This window comes from Hirundo rustica, chromosome 3 (genome assembly GCF_015227805.2).
Source record: "Hirundo rustica isolate bHirRus1 chromosome 3, bHirRus1.pri.v3, whole genome shotgun sequence".
In the NCBI taxonomy this organism is placed as follows: Eukaryota; Metazoa; Chordata; class Aves; order Passeriformes; family Hirundinidae; genus Hirundo; species Hirundo rustica.
In genome coordinates, this window is record NC_053452.1 from 29,022,762 (window position 1) to 29,040,894 (window position 18,133).

The following is an 18,133-nucleotide window of genomic DNA, read 5'->3' on the forward strand; positions in this document are numbered from 1 at the left end:
TAGAAATGTCTCTTATACAGACAGAAATTCTGTTATAAAATGAATATAAATGCTGTTATGCAAAAAGATCAGGCCCAAGGCTCTTAAGTGACTGGGAGCCCAAAGACTAGATTTGGGATGATCCAAGGCCTGCCTCTGCAGAGAAACTGTACACAAGACAGCAACACAGCCTCTTGCTGCGAGGTCATTTAAGGCTTCTTGTGCACTCTCCCGATTTTATGGTGGGATCTTTTGTGACGAGGTTCAGCCCTGCCTTCCGTCTGTTCGTTTTTTTAAAGTACTTTTGCAGCAGTCAGTTCTCTGAAGTGCCGTTCTCTCTCCTTTGAATTGACTGTGAATCTGGGTTGAAGTGACTGACTGATGTGACAACAAAGGAGCGAATGTCATCAGGTCCAAAGGATTTGAAATGCTGTTGGTTATACAATGTACTCGGACAGCCCAGGTTCTGTGCCAGATTAATATTTGATGTCATGGGACTTGACTGGCTGTAACTGAAAGAGCTGGGGCCATTGTTGGGAAAATGGCCATCTCCCTTTCAGGGGAAAGTTAGGACTCATAGGAGCTGACAGCCTGACAGTCCGATCTTCCATTCACCCATAAGCACCACTCAGAGGGAGCAGTGACAATGCAAGTTTCCCCATATTTAATTCACTGATAGGTCAAATTCTCTTTGTAACCCGTAAGTATTGTGCATACTTTCTGTTATCAGCCAGAACTTTCCTTCTTCCAGCATTTTAGAGAGTATCAGTGCATGGTTCCCCTTGACAGTAGCTACTCCCTCTCACTCCCTTCTCCCTCCTCCCTCCCAGCCATCCCCACCTTTCCCAGTGGCTGTGGCAGCAGCAGTAGCCTGCTTCCTCTGGGCGAGACAGCACCAGCTGTACCCTCCTGCCTCGGGCTCCTCTGCTCCTTCAGCAGTGGCAGGCACTGTTTAGTCACTGTCACAGCGACAGCAGCTGAAGGGAAGCTGCCCAGGAAGGGTGCATGCCCAGTTGGTGTAAGGGCCCCAGAGCAGGCTCTGTGGAGAGGATCCCAAGCCAGTATCCACTCTCAGCACCTGCCTTTCAACACCAGGAGGATTCTGGCTTGATGCCTTGCAGCACTGTGCTGGGCAGCACACAGTGGAGTGCAAGGGAGGGTCACACAGGAGGACAGAATTTTCTGCAAGTAATAGTCACGCAGTCGCTACCATTATTTGTTAAAAGTTGTAAAAACAGCACCTAGGATGCAGGTGTGTAACTCTGGCCCTATCTATGTATGTGTGAGGCCCCCCTGCATAGTCCATGCAGCTGCACAGTAGTCCAATATGCTCAGAAATCCTAAACTAGCTCACATAAGGAGAAAACGATTTCAGGCTGCGTCATCAAGGCTTTCCCAAAATGGCCCTGTTTTGTCTGTCTGCTGATCCTTAACTTATCCAAAATCTCTCCCAGCTAATGAGGACCACGTGCCAGTCACACTTCATTTAAAAAGGGTGTGTGGGGGGAAAGGAAGTTGGTGTTGTGGCGTATAGATATTAAGAAAAATAAATCAAATAAAACTTGGCATTGTAAATGGAAATCAATGGACTGCAAAATTGTGTTTGTTCTAGCTGGATAGAGTACTTGCCGAGTTCCAAGCTGTTTGTCCCTTTCCGAGGAGTGATGGGGTCTGCTCCATTTGTACTGTAAATACAAGGCTGTTGTGAAGGGAGACTTGAACTTTTCCACCTTCAAAACAGTTTATGCATACAAGAAAAAATTCCCATGAGACACATGAGATACAAATATTAGCCCTAATTAAAAGGGGGAATGAAGGGAGAGTGGGCATTTTGTCCGAAGCCATGAATCTCTGTTAAAAGTGAAATGCTTGGCTTCTGGTGTTATACTGAGAAATTCTGGCTATGTCCCTCTTAAAATTCTTTCAGTATCTACAAACTGCAGGCGACATTGTATCTGAACAGTAATAATTCACGATAAAGCACTGTAGTGGCTAGCAGGTACACCACTGCCCTGCAACTGCATGTGGCTTTGGCTGGCTGTAACTTCCAGCTCAGGACACCTGAAGGTGTCACAGGGATGGTGTTGCTTCCCATCTGCACTACACTCAACTGCTGCTTTTCTGAAAACCTGATTCTTGATCTTTTATAGAGCCTAAGAAAGCTATATATGACCTAAAACTCTGCTCAACTAAAATATTTATATATTACCCCACAGGACACACAAAAATATTCCTGTTATGAAAAGCCCATTGTTGCCAAAGTATCTGTGACATCTGCTTTTTGTCTTTTTCCCTATTCTGTTAATAATGATGATTATTTACGTTAGACACAGGAATAAATAGCATTTCTTATGCCTTCTTATTGACTCTATGTGCGTGTAATTACCATATAGAACCTACATTGTTCTAAGAAATTTTATCAGACTGACTTGCATTGGTCAAAATCCCACCAAAATTGTTTTCCCAGGATTTTCTACATACAGTCCTGAGAACTGAAGATTTAATTTCATTTCCAAAGATTGTGGTGTTTTAAATTCATCGCCCTGAGGAAGGAAGCCAATCAAATGAACCTTGCAAGGCTGAAGGAAATTGTTTACAGACTTGAAAGGGTACAACTGGGTAAGAAGTTTGGCAACCAAACTAAGACCTGACAACAGGGTAAAATGAAAGCTAAAAAGAGAAGACAGTTGTTAATGATCACATATTTTTCTTAGAAGTCTAAGGAGGTGATGTTGGAGATTAGAACAAGGCAATAAAAGACTATTGGGACAAAGAACCTGGAATTTGTGACTTTTAGCACCGTAGCTGGTGCTCTGCAGGAGGAGCCTGTTCATGCCACCAACCAGGACTGTCCTACCAAAGAGCTATGTCTTCTAAAAACTGTTCTCAAAAAATTTTAACTGTATGGAGTATGCTATGCAAAGCCGTTATCAAAAAATAGATACCAGCTCTGTCCTTGGTATTAAATAGGATCATTTGGATTACTGCAATCAAATATAAAAAAAAAAAAAGCGTTCATTATGAATGTGAATTTCCTTCAATCCCTTTAACTGTAGAAATGATCAGAAGAATATCTCATTTAAAATTAGCATTCTTTAAGTAAGACTTAAAAATTGAATTGATTGGAGAATAATAGCCTATCCAACTCTTTGCTGCCTTCAACTCTCTTTAAAATGAGAACTTTTTCTTAAGAAATATATAAACCATTATTATTTTCAGCCCATATCAGTTATGCAGCCCAGAATATTTTGGGGTGAGGGTTATTTTAGGTTGGTTCCATTGGGATGAGAATGCTGATTCCTGGTAATTCCTTATACCAATGCTCTTGATTAACACCGAATGCACAAAGCTCTTTGTCCTTGAACTTCCAAGGCCAAACCAGAAAGAAGGGGGTTTGTTTGCAATTCTATGCGTCCTTCTTGAAAGCACTGTGCCCAAAATCCCTCCCTCAGATTTTGTTTGGGGTCACGCTGCTGAGGCCTCCTCCAGCTACACCTGAGCCTGCTTGGCTCTCTTCTGTTTCTGCCTCTCTTCTGCCCTCCAAGGGTATTGCTGCCTTCCAGCTGATCTCTGCCTGAAGGGTAGATTAGTCCCTAGCAAAACCACCCTGCTGCTGGGTTCACATTCCTGGAGAGCCTGAGAGGGAGCCTGCCCAGCTCCGATTGTTTCGGTGATCTCTTAAAACAGAGAATGGTTAACACCCTAAACTCAATCATCGCTGTTGTCAGCGCTGTCCCACCACTACCACCACTTCCCAGGACTGCAGCCAGAGAGCTCCAGTATCCAGTATCCAATACCCAGCCCAGCACCAGGGCTTCTCCACGTTTTATACACCCCTTTGGCATTTCCAGACACAGCTTCTCAAAACAAGAAGTACTACCCTGTTTAGGGCTTGGCTTTGCTGCTCCTTCTATGATTATGACTGTGAACTAACTTTATTTGTGATGGCTTTTTGTCTGTCTGCACCTTCTTGGTACTCTCAGCTAGACAGTGCACTGGAAATGCTGTTTAATAGGAACCTACCTAAGGCTCCTGGGTGCCAGCGTGCCCAGATGCCATCCTCTGTGAACTCCGGCACTCCTCCACACTGCCACCCCTGCACCGTGCTCTCCGGGCTGGGGACAAAGCTTTCAACTGCCCTATGGACAAAAAAAGGGATTTCTCTCCTCCTTCAGAGGCTACATAGAGGGAATATGTGCTATTATGGTAAAGGAAAAGGCTGTTTGCAATGAACGAACAAGCTCCGTCTGCCAGCACAAAACGTTCATAGAGTGGATGCTGAAGCCAAGGCAGATTTTTTCTAGGGGATCACATTCCTTTATTCAGCAGGGGTTTTACCCAGCTTCTTGTCCGTTAGCAAACTCACTTCCCTTATATTTCATAGGAAATGTGGTCAATGGCAGATCACAGGCCAGTCACTCGACAGATGCCAGCTGACATCTTTACATTAAACCAAACCAAGCGATCTTTGGCCCTAGCAGAAGCAAAAGTCAACCATATGTACACAATATATATGCACGCAGAAGGCAGCAAAAACAACTCCACGACCAAACCCAGGCCAAACCACTCCAAAGACTATAAGTAACTAAACAGAACAAAGCTCTAGCCCTAAAAGCTAAAGGTCAACATAAGGGCTTCTTTTATGGCTGATAACATACCATGTCCCACCGTTAAGGACTTTTTATAGCTGAACAAAACCTGACAAACAGTTTTTATGTAGCATATCTCATATAAAAACGGGAAAGTGCTCTGCTAAGAAAGTCAATATTGTTATCTCTGTTCCTGCTTTCCTCTGGAAAGCTGAGCAGCAGAGTGGAGGTGAGGGCGCCTAAGGTGCCTTACTTGGAAGGCGGTAGGAGTCCAAAAGTCACAAGCACGAAAGGGCCGGCTGCGCTCTGCTTAGGTGGTTACACGCACACACTCCCCCGTTCGCAGCAGGAACGCTTCCCAAACGCTGCGAACGCTAACACAGCTCCACCGACAGCGCCGGGAGTGCGTGAGGCGGCCGGGGCCGCCCCGAGGCCGGGGGCCAGGCAGAGGAGCGAGTCGCTGCTCCGGCGGCTGAGTGTGAAATTACAGCGCCGCAGCTGCTCCGCGCCCGCCCGCCCTTGGGGGAAGCCTGGCACCCACTGCGGGCCGGAGGACGGGGCAGGGGCAGGGACGGGCTGGGGAGAAAGCCAGGAGGGGGGATTTGCTGAATCCATCGCCGCTCTGCTATCCCGGCCGCTGCTTCTGGCGCTGAGGTGCGCCCGGAGCCCCGCGGCAGGCGCAGAGCAGCGGCGGGTCCCTCCCTGCCCTGGGGACAGCGTCCTGACCCCACGGTCATGCTCATTTACTGTTGGATTTGACATGAACCGTGCCACCGGCCTGGCCCCCTGGCTTCCTACACGTTGCCAGGGAGTGGAAAGAAAACATCTTGCCACAGAGTTCAGAGTTCTTCACCAGGGAGAGAGGACTGGATCACTCTCCCTTGCCTTCTGCGTGTGCAGGAAAAGGAAAAAAAAAAATAAAAAAATCCCTCTCAGGATAACTTATTAACTCAAATTACCTTCCATTCTTATCTCATTATGCTTGTAAGTCACACTGACAAGCTTTTGGCAAGACTTTCAGAGCCCTGCAAAGGTCCTCCACGTGAATTTTCGGACTCAGTGGAGACCTGCCAGTGCTCATTCCTTTACTTGACCAAGCAGCCTCAGCAAGGGAAGCTGTGGTGCAAGGCTCGCCTCTTCTGTAAGGCTGCTCCATTTGCCTCTGGTTTACCCTGAATGAAACATGATCCTCAGTTTCCACATTTAAATCCCAGCGACATCCTCTGCAGCCTGTTGGTCAGTCTGCCTTTCAGCTCAGCGTGGGAAAAAGCTAGGAGCAGTCAGTCTGCCAGTAGGATGTATATAGCAGACTATGCATCTATATGTTGTCATGGAGATGCCATGGAATTCATCTGAGGGTTTTGCTGGTTGGGTTTCTTCTGCATCACACATTTGTACAGAAATTAGGTTTTGACAAAAATACAGTATCCAAAGTTTTCCAAAGCATAAGTGGAACATAGATCTGTGTCAGAGCAGATCAGGTCACCTTACTCATGATGACTTGCATAGGCCTTAATTTTTTATTTCCCACTTAAATTGCTCCTGATTTCAAAGCCACATAACATCACGGAGTTGAGAGAATTAAACTAGTCAAAAATAATCGAGGGGGGAAGGAAGCAGGCCATATGTTTTAAAAGCAACCATTTCAAAATGCAAGATGACAGAATACAGTAGGCTTCTGCAAATACAGCGGGACTCAAAATACCAGTCAGGGAGTTGTCCTTAATAGTTGACCTGAGACATCTGAAACCTCCATCCTTGTCCACCTTTACATGATATTTTTAAAGATAAGCAATTTTACTGCTTGTGTCCATCTTTCTTTTCTTCCCTATTAAAAGTCTCAAACATATAAATGGTTAAACAGGGCTGATAATTTTTAATCTTTTAAAAGGAGAAAGGATTAATCCATTTCCAAGTTGCAGCTTGTCCATAAGAGACAAATGACGTGGCCCACAGAAATTATACTTGAAAATGCGCAGGAAATGCCTGCAATCAAACAGGCTAAGGACCTAACAGCTAATTGGGTAATCAGAAGCAAACCTGAAGAGCTCACAACCTCCTGACCATCTTCAGTCTGAGCATTTTTAAAAAAAGTATCCCCCCTCAGTCTTTCTAGATAACATCCTTACGGTATAGCTTTTTCTATCTAACCACACAGTTAAACCTCTCACCTATCCAAGCTCTCATCTAACGGTGCTAGATTAATTTTTTCATTTTACTTGGAAATGGCAGTCTGCTGCTGGCCTCCTTCTAAAGTTTTTCAGATTTGAGATTACTGTAGAGAACCTGCTGCATTTTTATACCACTGCTAGTGCAGATCCACTGACTGAGAAAAGCTCCCTTGTGTCTGTTGACATGAATAATCCCCAACATTTTTAATATAGGCTGCCTTTGCCAGTTGGCTGACACTTGTGCTATGCCATGAATAAAAGCTATTTGATGACAGTTGAGAAATGGATGTGAGACACTTGCTGCTGTATTTCCTCTGCTCTGTGGGAGCTAGTCCCTATTATTTGTCACGTGCAGGAATTGTAAAGATGTTAAAGGCAACTTGAATGCAGTCACTGATGATGTGCTAGTGCAAAGCAATGCAGAAGTGAGACCCCAAACCTCTTCTAAAAGGCTGCTCCTTATGTCCCTCATATGTCTTTGCCACCTATAGGAAGTTTCAGTCACCCTAAGTTTAAATAACACTCTTCTTATGCATTTACCTAATTGGAGCATTCACAGTGTGCCTTCACATCAACAGAAAAGGTTCCTCCTATCAGCCAGCTAGAGAAAGTTTTCTGTGTGTCATATAAGCAATGGGATTAATAATGCATGGTTACTTACCAGCGACTGCTGTTCTTCAAAAGACCCTCGTGTGTTTGTATCTGGGGGGTTGTGCACTGTAGGAGAACCACAAATTCCTGGTGTGAAGAGCATGCACTCCAGGAAAACCACATGGGACAGCAGCTCAGGTGGCTCTGCATGAGGGCATGTGGTGTGTAAGTGCTAGCGAGGAAGAAAAAGGGATTTCAGGTGGAGTTGACAGAACAAGAAGAAAAGCGTTTGGCTAACAGAAGATGGGAGATGGATTGAGGTGTCTGAGGAGTATGAAGGAAAAAAGCAAGATTGAACCATCCAAGAACAAGATAAAATCAGCAAAAAGAGAGATGACTGGGAGAATAGAAGGAGGAGTGGGAGGAATGAGATTAAAGGCAAAGTAACTTACAGAGGACCTTGAAGGGAAAGATTGGGAGATTTACATGGAGGCTGAGAGAGACTTGTAATCAGTGGGATCTGAGAGATAGGCTGGTGTGTCACAGCTGGGGGATTTTTAGCAGGAGACTTCTGAGCAAACAGGGGAAGAAAGCCAGAGGAGAGGAGGGGAGGGGAAGGACAGACTGCTGCAGCACAGGCATCTACTGCATGGATAAGAGTCCTTTGAAGATGGACAGTAAGGGAAAGGTAGATTTAAAGAAGATTTAATACATCCCCATACTTAGGAGACAAAGCTCACAGATAACCCATTAAAGCCCTTTTTCTAACAGAAAACCCCAACAGACATCAGAAAGTTTAAAGGCCTGTCAGAGAGAGACAGCACATGCTATAAACAGCAGGCAAAAGTCCTTAAAAATGTGGTCAGTGGCCTGCAAAAAAATCCACAAAGGCTGCTGTCCTCAAACAGAGCATTCACTTGATTCCATTCCAAGCTGATACTTACCCTAGGTTTTGCCCTAACTGATAAGTGACATTAAGCAGATTTACAGGTTAGTCCAAGTTTTTTCTCCACACAAGTCCTTACCAGAGTTTTCTCTGCAAACCTGAGCCAGCTGAGAGAAGTGCTGCCCTCTCCCCTGATTTCAGATCAGAGCTCAAGCTGACAAAATGCACCTGCCATAAGGACTCACCAGTAACAACCCTGCACCTTCAATATAAAGTTTCAAGCACCTGATATTAGTGTGACACTGGTGAGATCTGCTGTCTCTGCCTGCAGGCCTGGAGCTCTGCAGAGCCCTGAGCTCTTACAGGCACCCAAGGAAAGATGAGGTGGCCATGCTCCATCTCTGTCTTTGGGGAAGGAAGCCCTGTGCTCTCCAGCAAAATGGCCAAGAGAAGAAACTGCACAAAACCTGTTGAAGCTGCATGAGAAAAAAAAATCAGAAGCTGAAGAGAACTATTTTCTGCCAAGAAGAGGGAAGAAATGGTGTGCCTACATAGACAGTGTCCTGGGGGTTATAAGGCAAGACGTGGTGACACAATGATGGGATAATTTCCAGATGATCTGTCAAGCAGAAGATGCTTTGGGAAGCTCTTTTAGCTAGGTCAGCTTTTGGGATGTGTGACTAACAGCAGTAGACCATAATAATTATTTTTTAAATCTCACTTCAAGCACAGTTTTCTCCTGATTATCACTAGAGCACATTTCTAGCACGATATATCTTGGTTGTATCTGAAGCTAGCTCTAGGCAAAGATGTTAAAAACAGCATAGCATTTTGCTCTTGCAAGGGAGAAATCTCACAATTAGGCCATCTGCTACTTTGCACACCAGTGACAGCTCGGCCTCCTATTTGCAGATAGAACCAGGGCTGGCAATTAAATAGCAGCCCTTCCTCCCTACCCTCCTCCAACCTCAACAGCTCTACCCCTGTGCCACAGCTCCTCCCGTGCGTCGCCCACCAAGGCTTTCCTCCTTCACCTGAAAATGCATGAGCTGCTGTGCTCCTCTGCCAGGGGCCTCCCTGAAACTGGTCTCTGCCCCTCTCATTTTCCCTGGCTCTGGCTCCCTTGAGACACAGCTCTAGGTGGGGTGGGCTGATACTGATGTTGCTGAGGATGAAGCTGCAGCTCCTTGATGGCAGGGTAGTTATTCTCAGATCATGTCAAGTCGGAAGGGAGCTGCCTCTTGCACCTGCTGTGACTGCTTTCACGTAGCTTGAGCCTCCTCAAGACAAATCTTCTGTTTCAAAGTAGATTGAGAAAATAACTGAGGCCACACCAATTTCAGCCTTCCTGCAAGCAGGGAGAGAGAGTCTCCTTGTGTTCTGCCTCTACAAATAACCACACCCCAGCACAGAGGAATCCACCCGACAGCACCGTGGTCAGCTGTGGTGGCGCGGAGCTCAGCACTGCTGGGCACCTTTGCACTTCCATCAAACCCAGCTTCTCCCGGAGCCTGAGCAGCCCAAATCCAGATCCTTGCAGTACATCACAGTCCCCTGGGCAGAGTCCACTAACTTTTTCTCTTATGTGCCCCATGCACAGCACTGGCACCCTGGCACGAAATACTGCAGCTGCAGGAGCTGCGTTCTCCTCTTCCATTGCCAGCCTGTGCCCTCGCCCTTGCTGCACTCATCAGGAATCCTCCCGTCCTCCACCCCTCTGCAGAAGACAGCTCTCTTCAGTGGGCTGCTGGCAGATAAACTGCCTGACTCATAATGGCTTGCTTTCTTTTAAGGAAGATGGATATCTCTGAAGTCGGTGATTTCTGTGTCTCTCAGATTCATCACGCTGTGATTGCTGCACTATCAGCAGCGGAGTTCCTACAGCACGGCAGCTGGATGCAGAGGCACACCGATAAACACGGTGCACATGCTTTGTAAGGCACAGAGACCCAGCGCTGTGCTCCTGATCAGATACGATGCTTTGCCTTCCTTCAGCACATCGAGCACGTTGGTGTGTTTTCAGCAAGACCCAAAAACCCAGACACAGAATAGGCGGACCTGGGGCTTAGCTACACGCTCACTTTTCCTCCGGCAGTTTTGTATAATGCTAAATATTCATGTAATTATCACGTGTTTCTTTAAGGGAGCTTGTTCTCCTAGTGCTAATCCGGGCCGAATGGCCGAGCACGCGGAATTCTGCTTGTGGCGCTGGATGGATTCACCTGTGGGGCAGCTGATCAATGCAAGGGTCCCAGTGAAGAAACGGGGCTTCCTCAGCGCGCTTCGGCCGGCTCCCTTTCCCCTCGCTGAGCTCTCCGGCTTGGGCAGACATCCGAAGCGGGGTGGATGGAGACGCGGCTTGCCGTGGGAAGAGGACGCGTTCCCGCTGCCAGGCAACCGGCGCTGCAGCGCCCGTGCCAATGGCGGCCAGCGCCTCTGCAGAGGCAGGTCTGGGGAAGGAGCGGCCGGCCCGGGGCTGCTGCGGGGACCCCATCGCCCCACGGAGCCGGGGGTGCCGCAGCTGCTCCCCCGGGATGCCCACACTGGGGAGAGGGTGCTGTGCCCCCTTCCCTGCCCGGAGGGTCCCTGTGCGGGGCGCGGGCAGGGCGCTCGGGGGGCCCGCTGCACCAGGGGAGAACTTGTGCCCTGCTTCCAGCTCCGGTTCCAGCCGGGGCTGCTCCGAGGGACGTGCCCTTGGCAGTGCGAACCCGGGGGGGAGGCTGCAGTTTGCAAGGTGCGGCTGTGGGGCCCGAGGGGGCGTCTGCAGGGCCCCTCGCCCTCCCTCAGCACCAATCTTCAGGTGCTCGGGGGGTTCCAAGTCACCCATTCTGCAGCCAGCTCTCTACTCCTGCCCGTTCACCCCTCTCCATCCCGTGGCACAGCCTCGTGCAGGGCTGGCACGACCTGGGTAGCTCCATCACTCGCCAAATTTTCACTGTAAAACTGTGCCCCGAAGAAACAAGCCCCTTCTCATCATCCTCTCTGTTGCATCTTCAGCCACCCTGGCAGTGGTAAAAGGAGCGGGGAGAAGAGGGACCTGAACTGGTGTTGGTACCAGCTTGGGGAGGCAGTGCTGTGGTTGTTGTGGATGATGAGCTCCAGAGGGAGGTCCTATACTCTACTCTTAGCCTGGGTCATGAATTTCTTTCCCCAGACCCTGCTGCAATCTGTCAAACACAGCTTGTCAACCGAGGATACAATAGATTTTACTCGTGACAGATATGCATACACACACATATGTATGCATGAAAAGCTCATTCAGTAGGATTAGGCAAAATTACCAGAGCATGTGCGAAACAGCAGTGCCATCCACTGAAAGCATGACCTTTGCTTGCTCATTTTGATAAATGATTTTGATTTCTTCCAGTCTTTCACTCCAGGAATAATATTGTGGAGACAACATGGAGATCTATGTACTGATTGTTTCAAGAAGCTTTCATGTAGTGATAGTTAAGCCTCTAAGATCCTACATTCCCTAGGGAAATTTTTTATTCAGATTTTCAGTTAGCTTTTCTTTTACAGTTTAGGAGCAGATACCTGGAATGCTGAGGAACACATCTCGTTCAGTCAAGCTTGGTCCTTCGTGGGCAGGCTTTGGCCACAAGTCCAGTGGGAAATACACAGCTTATTCAGAGCCACGCAGATGACGTGTACTCTCGCCACTTCGCACAGCTTACACCCTAGAAACCCTAGAGACGTGAGGTGAGAGAAGGTGAAGAGAAAGGCAAGATCAGATCGCTTATTGCAGCTCCCCCCTATTGTAGATACAAATAGATCTCAATGGATGAAGTGTTATGTGCAGAAGTTTGAAGCCAGGGGATAGGAGTCACGCCCCTTCTGGATCCCAGGAGCAATTTACTTGCGGTGCGGGGACTAGACCTCGGCTACAGTGAGCAACAGTGCAACAGCACCAGCGAAGGGCCGTTCAGAAACTGCTGAAGTTCCAGAGGCTTCTTCCCCTTTTTCCCCTCTATTCCCCACCTGTGCTGGTAGCAAGGCAGGTGCCATGGCTCCCCAGTGCAGACGGCAGGAGATGGAGCGCTGCCTCCTCCAGCGCCCGTGGGTGCAGGTGGCCGCGGTGACCGAGCCTCTGCTGGCCCGAGCAGCCCGGACTGGGAAGCAGACTCTGCTACAGTCGTGCGCAATGCTGCCTGATGATTCACTCAAAGCGCTTTTCATTCCCTTGGGAACACAGAAGGGAGCCAGGGAGCACATCAGCACCCTGCAGACACAGTTCCCCCATGCATGAGCTTACTCGTCCAAGTGAGCCTATGTCCTTACTTAAGGGGAATACGGAAAACCGGTCAGAATAAGCACCAGTAAGGAGTGTTGTTGTGAAGTACAAAGCGAAGATTCAGCCTACCGCCTCCAGCTCTCATCAGTCCTAATAAGAGGTGAGGGGTGAGCTTGAGGGCTGTCCTGCAAACTGGGCAAGGTGGTGACGCAGAGCGCTACCAGTAGGTCACTGGGCTGGCCTGGAAATAGTTTCTTTAGCAGAGTAAAAAATACCTGACTTTGACAGCCAGCATGCTGGTTTGTGTATGCATAATTTGCTGTGATCATGCTATAAATCAAGATGAGACTGCTAAAATTATGTATGACCTCATTTGATAGATTATCTAATAAGAAATTTGCTAATGCAGTTTATCACTTAAAAAGCCATACGACTGCTAAGGATGAGTACTTTACTGCAGCACATTTAAACCTAATCGTCAGAGGAGAAAAGCAAGCGGATTTCAGAGGTGAGTTAGAAGAGCATCCTTATGAGGATGATGTCTTCACTAAATCAGTGGTGCAATGCAGCAAGCAGGGTGGAAAGGAGTCTCCTCTGGATAAAGGTACAGAAAGCTGCTAGACAAGGCTGTGCTGTGTGAGAATACTGCATGGACTCACTGATCAGTAGCACCTTTATAAATAAAAATTGTTGTATCCTAACTGGCATGCTCGCTTTTATTGTTTAATCTAGTGTTATCTTTTAATTTTTCTGACATTTCATTTCTTTTTCACTGTCTTGCAACCAGATCTAAAATCCCTGATATGTGCTAAGAAATTACCAGCCTAGACCTCTAGCTCTAACTTGCTATTCTGGTTATGATGCCTGTCAGAATAAAAAGGGTAATTGTTTTGCTGCTATATGTTACCATCAAATATTTTTGTTCTTCCAGTTCGGTGACTCATTTAAAAAGACTGAACATCACTTTGACGTACACAAACAGAACTAGAAGGCAGCTCAAGCCAATGAAATAAAGCTTGTTTTGAAGGTTTGTTAATCACTTATTCTGTTCCAATCCCAAATTTATGATTAATATGATTAAAATATAAATGCTGTTTTCTTTACTGATGTTTTTCTGAAGCTCATTCTGGGGTCTAAATACCTGTATATAGTGCCTGGATATATGATACTGTTCAAAGCCTCTGAGATAAACATTAAACCTCCTCACAACTCTGTGTGTGTGTGTGTGTGTGTGTGCATGGAGGGGGAGGTGTTAGAGAAGTGATGATTTTGAACTCCATTTTAGGATTGGGAAAAATGAAGTGGAAACATGAAAGAGCTTACAAAGGGCCACACAGAAAATCATTATCAGAGCCAAAGCCAAACCTCTGACTTCCCTGGTCCTCATCTCATCTCCTGACTGCCAGAGCAAAACTTGCAATTGTCCCCTTTCTATGCCCCCGTACCTTGAGCAAATCCTGCCTCATTTGTACCCTGCCCAAAAGGGGAAGTTTGTTCTTCTCCAGGGAAAATGATGCATTATGGCAGAAATGGGGAAATCGGATGTTGCTGTACAGAAAATGTAACCATTGGCACAAGAAGGCAGGAGGTAATTTTACTGAGTCAAGGGAGGTGATAGCTCCACATTGACTGAAGTGTGTGACTAATGATTTGGGATTGTAGAGGAGCTATTGGTGTCACAAGAAAAGCAAAGATACTTGTAAAACACTGTAAATTCCAGGGCCTGGGATCAAGGAGCTGAAGAAAGGTATTCTGGTAGAGACATAAATTAGCCAGGCAGGGGGACTTCCCATGACATTTGCATAGGAGGCCCACCTAAACATTATGACGCCTGCACTGACAATGTAGTGGCAGCTGAGTAGCTGGAACTGTTCCTGAGGGGCCTGGAGCCTGTGTTTCTGTGTGAACACACAAAGCTGTGTGTATACCTCTGACTGGAGGGGTTTATTTACAAAAGAGAAAAACATTAAGTGATGGCAATATCATCTGCTCATTAAATGGCCCAGTTCTAAAGGGGCAAAGCCACTTGAGGAGTAATGGCGTAGTTCACCATTTGTGCCTTTCCCCACTGACATTAATTGGTACAAGCTGAGCTAGTGGATTTTACACTGAAGACACATCTCTACAAGAAGCTGGACTCAGGGCATCTGCTCACTCACCCTAGACTGTCAAATAACTCCCTGATTATAATTTTTGGTCACGGTTGATATGCCTTAGGACAGAGGTTTCGTCATAAAGCTTTCATTAGTCATTCCTTGAGTCATCATGTTCCATGAGCTCTTACCCCTAACAAGATAAAATCTAGCTATCAGTAACAATTCTCAGAGATCTACCAGTCAGTGATTCTGTGATGCAACCTGTAGCAGCCAGGCAGAATTTACTCCTCCATATTTCATCTCCTGCCAGCCATCAGCAAGGCAAAGCAAAAACAGCTGCTCTGAGCCCACATTATTGCAGTGCGATTCCAAGGGAGAGATGCTGATCCTCATTTAAAACCAAGGGGGAATCAAGAGAAGAAATAAAAGTCCTAAGCCGGTACCCTTGAAGCTAATTTTTTTTTTTTTTTCCCTGCAATACACATCTATTCAAAATAAATGCTTCTCATGCCTGCTGGGCAGTAAACCTTGCCATGTAGCTGCATATACTGTGCTTGGCCATATGGTTTGCAATGCACCACGACGAGAGACATATCATAAAAATAGTACTGGTAGAAATATTGTTAAAACACCACTTCATGGGCCAAAAATACCCTCTAGAAGAAACAGACCATGAAAGTACATATTGAGGTTGCAATCTTGTTCAACAGGCAAATGCTCCTGCTGTGCAAATCAAAAGATGCAAAAAAAAAAGTTTTCTTTGAAAACATTAGGTAAATATTCCCAGAAAGACAGATCTTAAATGATGGCAGGGATTCCAGCATGCATCCACTGATCAATGGTTAAAGATTGCCCAGAAAAGTCCAGGGGATGTGAGAAGAGAGCAAGGCTGCAGCTGTGGTCATACCTGAGGACTAGGATACGTTCCTTCGAAGGGTGGAAATCCCACCCTAATCATATATTCTCGTAGGTCATATGGGAGATCTTTAGCTGAGTCACCAGAGAAGAGCAATATAGAAATTTCCAAAGCTGGAAGGAGCAAAGTTTAACAGACATCCTATTATGTACAACTTACATAATCTGAGTACTGCGCTGCTTAGATAATATAGTGATAGAACTTTATAGAATTAAAAAAGCTTCTCACAGATGAAAATATATCAAGAATGGAATTAAAATGCTCAAAACACTGGTAAAATAAGTCCCATTTTCCTTCTGGCTTTATTGGACATTTCCAAGAGGGATTTAATGCAACAAAGATGATGCCTCAACTCCTATAGCCATGACATCATTTACACTGAACTGTGACTTCTCAGAGCATTCTTTTGCTTTTGGAAACAGAAGCTTCTGGTGACTTAGACACAAGAGGCAAAGATCAGGGTTCAAACAGTAGTCTTGAGAGGACTGGTTTTTTTCCTGTTGAACTGCAAAACTTGCACTAACTTTAGTGTCGATTCCTACTCTCGTCTGTATGCAACACCTAGTGTCTTGCAAAAGATGAGCAACTCTTATCTCCACGTACACAAAGATAAACACAAAAGTCTTGCACAAGTGGCTGCAGCAAAGGACTGTAACTAATGTGGAAGAGTAACAATGCAAACACCTTAGACCTAGAAATATTTCTTCTTTGATCACAAATTTTGGGCTTTATCTATGTTACATAAAATACCGAGGACTTAGATCCTCCACTGGCTTAAGTCACAGCTCTCTATCAAAGCACATGGAATTCTGTTGATTTGTATAAGATGATCACATATTTGTAAAACATATTTTGGCCTAGATGGGTGATAGACTAGAGTGAGGGAGTAGAAGGAAATAAACCCTTTTGAAAGATAATAATCACATACTTCAGTGAGGTGAGCAAGAAAGAGGTATGTCCTACACAGTGAGAAACGTACCCTTTTCAAATGTACGAGCCATGTTATCTCTAATGAAACAACAACACTTTGTGCTGCAGAAACAGGATAGACACACATATGAACAATACAAGGAGGGGCTTACTTCAGAAGTGTTTCCTCTGCACTGCTTCTGGTACCTTCCTCTGCTTGCTTTTCCGACGTAGCGCCTCTCTGGTGGTTCAGCTTCCGTGCAGGTTATTCAAGGACTCTTTCAAGTACCAGTACACTTGCTGGGATAAGGTTTATCTGAAAGGCAGGCTATGCAAACAAACATACAATAAACTCATGCAGTTCCTCATTTTTTCCGCCCCAAAGATTGTTATTGCATCACCTGACACTTTGGGGCAAAATGCATCAACGGGTTAGAAGCTAGTATGTCAACTTTACATGCCAAACGTAGGGAATGCTAAGGACATCATAGCTGAAGAGTTTCCACCACAGGAGAAGCCCATATTCATGTGAGAGTGGAAAACTTGGTTTACCAACAGTCAGGCCATTTGGTTTGGAATAATTTGATCACTGTTGGCATTAGACCAATTAATAGTTCACATGGTGCTTGGGGAAGCATAGGCTTCCAGCTTCCATGACTAAACACAGGGCTGAAAAGGGCAAGGAATGATAACAAAGGAATTCAAGTTATCTACTACCAGAAGGCAAACCTGCAAACTGGCAGGCTTCCAACCAAACACCTGCCATTAAAAAATGGTTTCCCACAAATTTCTCATTTCCTATGTGTAATCTCACATCTAAGGTTAGTCAGGGATTAGAAGGAAGATGACAAACCACTTTGATTATTGACAACAAAAGTTTGCTAGTTCTTTGCAGCAATAGGAAAAAAAAAAAAATGAAAGGCGCACCTGTGGTGCTGCTCATCATTTTGAAGCTGTTCTTCAGGATATTGTATTACTTTTTGTCTCTATTTATTTCCAAGTGCTATTGCTTGGCAGGCAAAACTCTTGGACTGTGTTATGTACCAATCCTTCCAGCATCTAGCTTTTCACAGCATTATTAATACTCAAGAACACAGGAACAGATGTAAAATAAATATCCCACTGTACTCTTCACTGGGTCCTATGCACCAGCTACTGCACTGGGGTAAAGAAATGCTTGGTATTCCACAACTGGATGGAGAACAGAGGAGGGAGAGCTCACAGTGAAATGCCGGGAGCTTGCTGGCTGTAAACAAACAGAATGGAAGATAAATCAAAGCAGTCCTTTGATCCCAGCAGTCTGGGCCATGCTCTGTTTGACTCTGCACCGTCAGAGCCCCTCTGCCCCCGCAGTCACCAGGCACTACTGAGCCTGCCTGTCTCAGAGAACGGCTGGGTTGATGCAGCATTAGCCGGGCTGGGATGAACCCGTGCAGGCCAAACAGGGACAGGGCCCTTGCTCTGTCCCCAGGAGCAGCACAGGAAGCCTCTCATGGAGGAGCAGCCGGCTCTGCTGCTCAGGGCTTCCCGTGACCCAGGTGCCTCAACTCCAACACTCATCATGTTTCCCTCTCTGCTGCTCCCAGAGGACTGAGAGGTTTTCCCTCAGATGCTATAATTTACCCCTTCCAGGCATCAGTCCTGTTCACCCATGCGAGGACAACAGAGTATTTAAAGCTGAAACAGCCAAAGAATATATTCAAGAATCTATGATAAAAGCTACAATTTTATGCACCGTGGAGCGTCCATCAAGGAAATGCAC

At 46.1% G+C, this 18,133-nt stretch overlaps 1 long non-coding RNA gene across 1 annotated transcript; it reads right to left on the reverse strand.

Moving 5' to 3' along the window:
• Positions 1 to 11,758: 11,758 nt before the first annotated feature.
• Positions 11,759 to 17,610, reverse strand: LOC120750387 (uncharacterized). Its single transcript, XR_005699972.2, has 3 exons — positions 17,299 to 17,610; positions 16,545 to 16,699; positions 11,759 to 11,905 (listed from the first exon to the last, which is right to left on the reverse strand). It is a non-coding gene; the product is annotated as an uncharacterized LOC120750387 (long non-coding RNA).
• Between the last annotated feature and the right edge of the window lie 523 nt (positions 17,611 to 18,133).